Source organism: Ictidomys tridecemlineatus, chromosome 3 (assembly GCF_052094955.1).
Source record: "Ictidomys tridecemlineatus isolate mIctTri1 chromosome 3, mIctTri1.hap1, whole genome shotgun sequence".
In the NCBI taxonomy this organism is placed as follows: domain Eukaryota; kingdom Metazoa; phylum Chordata; class Mammalia; order Rodentia; family Sciuridae; genus Ictidomys; species Ictidomys tridecemlineatus.
Genome location: NC_135479.1, coordinates 156,434,653 through 156,445,300, shown reverse-complemented (window position 1 = coordinate 156,445,300; position 10,648 = coordinate 156,434,653). Strand labels below are relative to the sequence as shown.

General features: G+C 36.7%; 1 pseudogene; it reads right to left on the bottom strand.

The window, feature by feature from the left end:
• Positions 1 to 8,940: 8,940 nt before the first annotated feature.
• On the bottom strand, positions 8,941 to 9,733 carry LOC101970191 (acidic leucine-rich nuclear phosphoprotein 32 family member E pseudogene; annotated as a pseudogene).
• Positions 9,734 to 10,648: the final 915 nt, after the last annotated feature.

The following is a 10,648-nucleotide window of genomic DNA, read 5'->3' as shown; positions in this document are numbered from 1 at the left end:
TAGAGCTGATCAGGTTTGAGGAAGTAACCGGTTCCTTGAGTTTAAGGCGTTGCCAGTTTAAGATAATGGGTTTTAAGGAAGTTGGAGATTGAAGATTATTGCTGGGATTAGGGTGTTCCTGCTGCTTGTTTCCGTTGAGTTCTCGTGAGATTAAAATGGGATTTGGAGATAGCCTCCTGGAGTAGGTGGATTGTGCGGGAGACGGCAGAACGCAATTGCCCCTGGACCTGTGTGGAGGCGGTGTGAGAGCAGGAATAAAGAATTGCTGTTTGAACCTACAAAGGTGTGTGGTGGCTCGTGATTCTGGTGCCAAGCCGAGACCTTGGCACTTAGGGATTTTAGACATGTATTACAATAGGCCTAGAAAATTAATACAATTATTTTTGATTTGGGATCTGTTCTTACTTCCTCAAATATTTCCTGAGTCAATAAGCTCATGAATAGAATTCATCCTTGTTCCATTTTTCTGTTTCTTCATTTCTAGCATTTCCCATTTGACTTTTAACATTGTTTTCCTCTCTGATGAAATTCCTTAGTTTCCTGGATTTTGTCTGTCATTTCCAGGGATGAGTTTTGTTTATGCCTCTTCCACATGAACAGCGGATCTTAGACTGAGCCCATGGTGTCAGAGGGTTTGTTACCCTTCCTTCAGAGGTTTATGTTTTGTTCTTTCTAGAAGAGAAAGGCCAGAGCAGCATGTGGGACCTCCTGCCTTTGCCTCAGCAGTCACTGATCCTCTCTTGAAGGCCACTCTGCATCTCTGCATGGCCCTGATTGTTCTCATGCTACCTAGAAAACATTCCAGGGGAGCATCTGTCTGTCTGGGCTCTTGGATGTCCTAATCTGACAAACTAGCACATTCTTGACCTTTAGTAATTTGTTAAAAGTTTAATTGTTCTTGCCATGACTGCCACTTCCTCCTGTAACTTTCAAATATGGAGCCCACTCATCTTTTACTGAGAGGGACTCAGAATATTTGAAATTCAGTTTTCTTGCATCTTCGGATATATTTTGAGCTCAAAAACCAAAAAAGAGTCACATTTACAGATGATTTACTTCTCTTTGTTATGTGATAATAACGGTCTCTTGCAGATTTTAACATCGTAGGGAGAAACAAAGCTTCCTTTTGTTACTTTTCCAATGTTGACATTTTATGCAGTTTTTTTCTCCTGTTCATTCTGCATTTCATTCATGATTTCTTTTTTTTTTAATTCATCATATATTTTTCTTTTAGCCATAGATTTGTCTGTATTATCTGTGTTTTCAAGGAACAAATTTTTGGTGTTTTTAATATTGATTTTGTTATTTTTAGTCTTTCCCTATTTTGTTGTTTTATGGCATTTATTTATTTTCTTATTTAAAAATTTATGTTGATTAGGCTACTATTCTTCCAGTCTTAATGTTTTTTTTTTCCTTTTCTAATCATGTATTTTGGTAAAATTCTAAGTGCTGTATTGACTGATCACCAAAAACTTCAACATGCAATGTTTATACTGTATTCACCCTCAGTTCTAAATAATTTTTGATGTCCATATGACATTGCTTTTTACCTTAAGTATCATGGGATTATGGTACTTATTTTTGCTTTTTGAATAGTATTTATTTTTTATCTTGTGGCATTTTATTAAAATCCCTATGATATTGAATTTGAATCATCTTTTATGTTCTAAGATATGGTCCACTGCACAGCTTTTTTTATGAAATGATTTTGTTTATTATATGGAAACTTATGTAGCAAAGTTAGAAGAGTAAGGTGTGGTGTTGGGACCTTCATTTTACACATAATTAAATGTGAACTTAGAAAGCTCAAGTGACTTATAGAATTTCATTCAGTGTATAAATATTAAAAGCCAAAAATAAAAGCAAGTCATTTCATAGTAGAAACACTATTTCTACTACATTAAGTATTACTTTGTAACCAGGGAAGTCCTTACTTTGAGTATATAATATATGGGATTAAAATGTTACAGAACATCAGAGGGAAATATCACAGTGAAAATTAATTAAAATTAGTAGGTTTTTAAAAATTCATCTTGTATGATATAAAACATACTCGAATATTTAAAAAATAACTAGGATTATATGACCTCATAGAGACTTTTTGCCCTGAGATGCTATAATTATAAGAGTGGGATACTCTAGCCATATTTCTTTTTGCATGTGTTTGTTTCTTTGTTTGACCCACTTTCAGGGACTGTCAAATAACAACCAGTTCTCCTTGTTAGTTTGGAAATACAGTACTTTGTAACTTGAAGTGTAGTATTTTAAATTTCAACTATTAATGTTAAATTTTGCTACTATATCCATTGCCTCATTAATAAAAACTTTGTAGAATGATTGCTTTATCTGAATTTAACAGAGAACTTTTAAAGTCTTAAAGCAAGTCTTAAGGTCCCAAACCATAGCAATGATATTTGAGAATAAGTTCTCTCTACCACTACCCCCACAGTTATTTTCTCAGAAAATTTAATTATTTCTCTCCAATGAAGTTTCAAAGTATTGTATCTGCAAACAAAATTCTTTGCACAAGTGGCCCTAAATCAAGACACCCAAGAAAAAATATTAAGAAATATATATTTTAAATTGATGGAAAAAAAATCAAAGTTCCTCATCTGGAAGAATGTAGTCCCCAAAAGAAACCAAATTAGTAATTGTTAATCAGATGCAACCTTTGCTTAACCAACAAATGAGAATTTATATTCTGTCACAAACCTTGTTCTATGAACTTTTAATAAAAATGGGTATTGTTACCAAAACAGGGAATGTTTAAAACTTTGTAAAACCTTAACCCTGGAAGTTCCCGAGTATGTTTTCCTTGAAATCGTCAAACAAAATACAGCACTCCTTGGGTCAAAAATATATAATTTTGTTCTAATCTGTTCAATTTGTAATTGATTATGTTTAGACTTCCCCTCAGTTTAAAAAACTTATAAATCAACACACTATAAAACTGACATATTTTTTCACATGCAGTTTTGTGAATTTTATGAAATTATAACCCAACTCAGGATCAGAACAATTCCAAGACCTCAAAATTTTCCTTTACCATGCTTTTGTAGTTACACCCTCCCTCATTCCTGTTCTCTAGAATCCCCCTTGTCTATTCTTTGTTATGATAGTTTGGTTTTTTAAAAAAATGACATCTAAAGAAGTTACATAATAAGTATCCTTTTGAGACAGACTTCTTTTTTTTTGATGAATTTACTTATTTATTTATCTATTTATTTTTATTGGTTGTTCACAACATTACAAAGCTCTTGACATATCATATTTCATACATTAGATTGAAGTGGGTTATGAACTCCCAATTTTACCCCAAATGCAATCTGCATTTGGAGACAGACTTCTTAAAGGGAGCATAATGTTTTAAGATCCATCTGTACTGTTGGGTATTAAAAATATGTTCTTGTTTAGTGTCAAACCTTTATGGATTTACTATAGATCCATTTAGTGGTTCAAAGACATTTGGTATGTTTCCAATTTTAGAAATCATCAATAAAGCAAATATAATATTCATGTATAGGTTTTTGTGTGAACGTGAGGTTTTGTTTTTTAAATTTTTTTAGACTCAACACCGAGGACTACCAAAGTCATATGGAAAGTGTCCGCTAAACTTTATAAGAAATTTTGGAATATTTTCTCGAGTAACTGTACTATTTTGCATGGAAACTGCATAGATTAGAATTCCAATGCCTTCAGACCCTAATCAGCACTTGATATTGTCAGCTTTTTGTATTTTAGCCATTCTAATGGATATGTAGTTCTATAGAATTATGGTTTCAATTTTAACCACAATTTATCTTGCAGATAATGTGGTTGAACTTCTTTTTATACTCTTATTCACCATTCACACATCCTTTTTAATGAGCATATAAATGTAGTTAATATCCCTTGTCTCAACATCCTGATATTTTAAAAATCCAACTCCCAGGTATTTACTCTAGAGACTAAAGATGAGAGGGACTTCACAAAAGATAGCGTGAATTGCTCTATAGACCCTGTCTCCAGCAAAACTGGTAAAAAAAAAATCATGAAAACAAAATTTCAAGCCTCTGGAAATCATCCTAAGGACATATAGCTAATGAAGATGTATTCATTAAAAATCTCTACTAAAATTTAGTGATAACAAGAAGTGGCTGATACTTGAACTTATACCACCTCCCTCTGTGTCTCCCATTCCAACTCAACACAGCAGAAGTTCCACTCTAGAAACGTACATTCAACAACTCAGGGCTCTCCTTCCCCCATGCTATGGTTTAGATATGAGGAGTCCCCTCAAAGCTTATATGAGACAATTCAAGAAATTTCAGAGGTGAAATGATTTGAGTAATGAGAACCTTAACCTAATCAGTGATTAATCCATTTATATAGATTAACTGGGTGATAACTGTAGGCAGGTAGAGTGTGGCTGGAAGAACCAGGTCCCTGGGAGCATGCCTTTGGGGTTTATGTTTTGTCCCTGGTGAGCAGAGCTCTCTTTCCTTCTTGGTGATCATCTCCTTACCCCTCAGCCATACTCTTCCATTATGATATTCTGCCTCACCTTGGGTCTAGAACAATGGAGTCAGCCATCTGTGGACTGAGACCTCTGGAACCATGAAACAAATAGCCATTTCCTCCTCTAATTTTTCTTGTTGGGTCGTTTGGTCACAGTGATGTGTGAACTGACTAAAGCTCCCTACCTCCTAATCAGAAGGAAAATTGTGGGGTCGGGGAGGCAGTACACCAGCATTTCCCTTGGTCCCCCAGTTACCAGTAGCTGAGATAAATTCCATACTGCTTTAAGTGAGATGTGGGGGCTCCCTTCTTCTGCCCAGACTCTACTCAAGGGAGAATGGTTCTACCTCTTGAAGGCATCACCAACTATACGAGGCCTGATTGTTCTTCCCCTTGCTCATGCGATGGATCTCTTGTAAGGTGGTTCCTCTGTACAGGAAGAGGCAAGCTAAGTAGACCCAAAGCAACAACTCCACCTCCACCACCATTTTTAAAGTGAGGGTGGCAGCAAAGAGGAGCAAACCATTTTCCCAGTATCCCAGAGCCACAGTCCGGAGAGTGTCTGACAGGGTAGAAGCAGACCTTGAAACAGAGAGCTCCTTATTTCTTTTCAGAGGAACTGATTTCATTTATAATAGAATGAGTATAAATTCAAGCCCACAGGTTCCCTTACAACTAGTGGGTGGTAGTGAATGGCCACTGGGAGGAGACAGGCAGATTCTTTGTTGATATAGGCTAAACTATAGGCTGGCCAGTTTTCCTGAGAACCTGGAGTGAGGGCAAACCTCAAACCCTGATCTCAGGTATTATTTCTTCAAAGGACTCCAGTTTAGCTCTTTAGTTAATGGAGCTATTTATGCTTCTAGGACACTGTTGTGAAAAATTAGAGTAATAAACAGGTAATCAGTGAAGCTCAGCTTCTGGGAGTAGTCGGGGAAACTGACAAACAGAATCCTTCTAAAGCCACACTCATCCCAGGGTGAACTGAAATGTGCTTACCCAGGGTTATTACCATGACAAGCAATATCATAGGTGTGACCCATGGTTGTTGGGGGGATGCCAGAGGAGTGGGTGAGGATAAGGATAAGACAGCAATAGACCCCCAAATAAGACAACCAATCACAGAAACGTAACAAGCAGTTCTCAGTAACAAACCCCATGTGTGGGACACCAGTGCTTAGAGTTGCTACAATATATTGTTTAAAATGTCCAATAGCCAACAAAATTTGTGAAACATATAAAGAACCTGGAAAAATATAACCATACACTAGGAAAAAAAGGCAGGAAATAAACTGCCCTGCAAGGGCAACCAGATATGAGACTTAACAGAAAAAAAGACTTCACAATGGTCCTTTTAAATATGTCTAATAAGTAAAGGAAATAAAATCGTGATTTAAAAACTTAGATGTGGTGAAAATGTCAATAAAAATATCAGTAGAGAAATAAAAATTTCTAAGGATACCTCTGATATGCTTTAATTTACATTAGAATTGTTTTAGAGACTCTACCAAGAACTTCTTTCTCTTCTTGGAGACTCCCCATAGCAGAAGTAAAATGCTCTGGTGGTTTTACTACTTCTGGACTATGCCAGAAGTTCCATATGCTTTATAGGATAAGAGCACTGGGCACATGGCAAACTGCTGTGATTTACACCAAATTGAGGAAAGCTGTCCTGCCTGTTACAGGTCACTCTTTAGTGAAGTGTGTTGTTAATCAAGTGGCCACCTGCACAGATCTGTGAGTCATCCTAAGAATACGCTTGATGGAAACATCTTAATGCTATGAGTACCCATTGAAATGTTCTAAGAGATTTTTAGCGTCCTGTGAACTGGCACAGTTTCTCTTAAAATTGAAGAGCAATGCATACACAGTTCATAAGAGAAGAAAGGAAAAGAACACTTACAACCAGTGTTTTGCATTCAAGGTGCCATATTTCTTCCTCCCCACCTTCAAACCAATTCTCTTGGAATTGTAGAGCTCTTGTAAATATCAAAAGGACCATTCAGTGTGTTTGAGGAGAAATGTGCTGAGTTGGAGCGTTGCACTTTGGTACAAAAAATCAAGGTCTTCTTAAGCTTCAGCTTTCCCATTAAGAAAACAGAAATAAGTGAAAGAACGGTTTTCTTGAAGGGTCTTATTAGCAAAGTATAAATTCTTTGACCATTATGGAAGAAAATATGTATACCAATATGTAAATGAAAGGAGGACACTTTAGCCATTTATGTGAACGTATCCAGTTTCAGGAGCCAGAGTTAAATCAAATGCTCTGCAAAAGTTATCACAGAACCTCCAAAGAAGATGTATTGGAGTTTAGATAAAGGTTATGCCCCTAGACATTCAGTAGGATAGAGTTTAATTCTATAGTCTGGAAAGGTCAGGAAATTTAGTTTATAGATGTTCCCTAAATGGATTATTTTTCATTTGTTCTTCCCAAATGCTATCCAATCATAAAAAATTTCACTAAACACTTCGTTGTGGTGGGAATTCTTTATGCTCAGACTATGGATATAAGTGTTACTAAAAGCTATTTCTCTAATCCACTGTCCTGGAGGTGGAAGCACAATACAGACAAAGCTGTAGAAAGCTGGCACCGATCTAACAAGTAAGCAATGCTTAGTGTTTCGTGCCAGAAGCTAGAATTGTTGCTGCTATTATAAGAAGGGCGAAAACAAGTGGCAAAGCCTTCTTTGGAAATGAATACACTATTGGCCCAAGGGCAGATGTGAAATCACAATGCCATCAATGGACCCTATTACACAAAGAAAGCATATTGAATGAGCCCACCTTTGTATTAAGAGGTAAGAAGCCATGTGGGAAAATATTTTCCATTACTGGACCACAGCTATATCTGAAATCAAGGACTCAAAAGTGTGAGAGGATGATATCTATCTGGAGAAGCAGTTCCTGTTGCTTTCTGGGGAGCAGGGGCAGGATGTGCTGAGAGAGTCATCTTCCCAGCAAAAGAATTGAGATAGAATAATGAGACTAGGTTTCTAATGGACTTGCCAGCCCCTTTTAGAATTTTGTAAGCAAGCATGGAAAGAGGCCACTGGTTGTGGCTAAACCCTGGCAGAAACTAAAGATCCAAAAGAGTTAATTGTTAAACAGAATGGAGTCCTGTTACTTTCTTTTAAAAATGTTCTTTCTATGCGTCTGCAGCATGGCTGTGTTATAAACAAGAAACTCACATCTATTTGGGGCATTTGCCTGATTATATGAAAAAAAAAACTGTCAGATGGTGTCCTAGATAATAGAAATATGAAGGCTGTTTCTGGACAAGCAGAGCCTGATGCTGGCAGGCACATTTATAACAGAGTAGTAAGAAAAATTCAGGTCTAAATTTAGAGCATCTAAAGAATAGGTGGAATGGAATGTCGTTTCTTATTGATCTTTACCAACCTTTACTCCTTTGCCCCAGATACATTTTACATCTCTCACTTTTCTCTTTTTCATATCTTATTTTATTTCACTCCTTTTATCTGACCCAAATTGAAATTTCTTCATTATTTTCGATTTGTTAGAATTGCATCTAATTTCATCAAATGATAGCAGCTTCAGTAAATAGGAGTTTACTTTTGAAGTCTGAAGGCATACCATTGTGGGCCTGTGAAATGGTTCCAAGCTCATGATGTAAACAATTCCCATCCAATTTCAGTCTTCCTTCTACATCATTTTTAGCACATGGCCTTCATCCTCATGATTCCAAGATGGCTTCTGGGTGGTAGGAAAGATATCCCCAGTCCAAGAAAGAGAAATGAGGATAAGGTAGTAAAAAGGGCAAAAGAAACATGCCAGCTGAGTCTTCCTGCTCTTAAAAATGTTAGAATCATTTTATATCATATTAGCCGAAACAGGTTTACACTGCCACTTGTGAGATGGGGCTGAGATGCAATTGGGATTCTTCCTAATGATGAGCAATGGTTGGGATAAACAACTACTGTGTGTTATCTGAGTTAGTATTATTTTCTGCCTCCTGTTTTTATTATAATCAACTATAATCAATTGTATAGATTGCAATTATGTTTAATTTTTTAAAATAAGAGCATTTGCAGTATCTAATTCTAACTCATTATGAATGATTTTATAAGTTCAATGTGCACTTTTTTTTAAAAAAAAGCAATCATGTCTCAATTACAGACTAAGAATCACTAATACAATGAACTTGAACTTGAATTAGAAAAAAATTAAGATTCTAAATATAGTTGCTAGAGAATGTCTTAATGGGTGGAGTGTCAATGAAATTTTTTCTCTATAAACAATATGATCACTAACAGACTAGTAAATTTTAATTGGAAAAATAAGGCAAAATTAGTAAAAATGCACTCTTCCTATGAAAAGTTATATATAATCTTCTGTATGGATAACGATCATACATGAAAACACCAAGATATGATCCCTGTATTGCGCATCCAGGAATGTTAGGGAATCTGCTCTTAGAATGATCTAGTCATCTTCTTCCTCTCCATCATCTTCAGTATTTTGTTTCCTCTTCTCCACCTGGAGACCTTCCTCTTCCTCTTTCTCCTTTTCTTTTCCTTCTTTAAAATCATCATCATCATTATTTTCTTCTTCTTTATGATTTTCTTCTTTCATCAAGTAAGAGAAGCCCACTTCTTCTTGTCCCTCTCCCAATTCTGACCCTGCTTCACTTCATCCTCCTCCTCTTCTTCCTCACATCCTTCATGTGGACCACCTTCATCTTCCTCTTCATCTCCATCATCTTCATTTCCAACTATATAAGTACTTCATTCTTCTCCTCGTTGGAGTCAGGTACTTCATTATCCTCCTGATCAAATCCATTTAAGTATGTGATTTGTTGCAGCAATTCAAAAATATTTCTCTGTATTCTTTCAGGTTTGCGATCTCACAGTTAAACATATCAAGATTTTTCAAATTTTTATGATTTTGCAGAGCTTCTGATGTACTGAGATCTTTGATTTTTGTTTCCACTTAGATTGAGGTAAGTAAGATCTGGGCAATTTTCTACCAGGACTTCCAAACCTCCAGAAGTGATATTGACACTAATTTCCAAATTTTGAAGTTTATTTAAGCTGGGAAGTTGGGCCAGTGAACTTTATTCCACATTATCTATACTCAGAAACTCTAGTTTTTTAAAAGTGTCATTCAGGCCTTTGATTTTCCCATTGACACACAAGCAGTTGTCAAGAACTAACTCTGTCACTTTCTCTAGGGCTCTGTTCAGTAACCCCATGTTCATCCTCTTCTTCATCTCCATGTCTGCCTCCTGCTCTTCTGCTACTACTCTCCTCCTCTTCCCTCTCCTGCTTTTCCCACTACCTCCCAGCCCTAAACTTTTAAAACATTTGGAAATGAATGAAAAGAAATGCAAATATAAGTGCCCACACCAGATAGATGTGGAGGAGAAAGGAAAGAATAACACATGGAGTCTAAGGAGTTGGGACTCTAACTAGGCTGCCCCTACCTCCTTGTCCACACACCAGTGCTCACACACTTGCATACACACACACACATACACACACACACACACACACACACACACACACCAGCAGTTCTTTTCCCTTCGATTCAATGTTCATCTTTAGCAACATCTAGAGAACTTATTAAAACACAGACTGTTAAAATTCTGCATCCTACTTCTAGAATTTCTGAACTTGGAGGTTCACAATAATGGGATTAAAGAATTTGCATAATTAACAATTCAAAGGTGATCTAAGAATTTGGGCCCAAGGGCCATAATGTGAAAGGAAGTGGTGTTTGGAAAATTTCAGAGAGATTTTATAGTGTATGATCATACTTCTGTAAAGGTCAGGTGAACGTCGGAGAAAAAGACCACCAAGAGACTGTCTCATGCAATAGCAAAGGGTTTGTTGGGGTCCAGCATGCTGGGGCTCAGAGCTCACTTCAGAGGAGCAGAGAACGAAGAGCCCCGAGAACAACTTAAGCAGAGCTTATATACATTCTTTGGAGGAGGGCAGGGACTTTACATACATCATAGCATCCCTTAGCAAATCATCACATACCGCAGGAAAATCAAATAACAACTCTAAAACATGATTAGCACATTCTCTGGCGGGAACAGGTCGGGTAGGGGTGATTGGTCAGTACTAAGAAGGGTATACATTCAAACTGATTGGTTTAAGCCCTGAGGTGTGTACGTGCTGGACTGCAC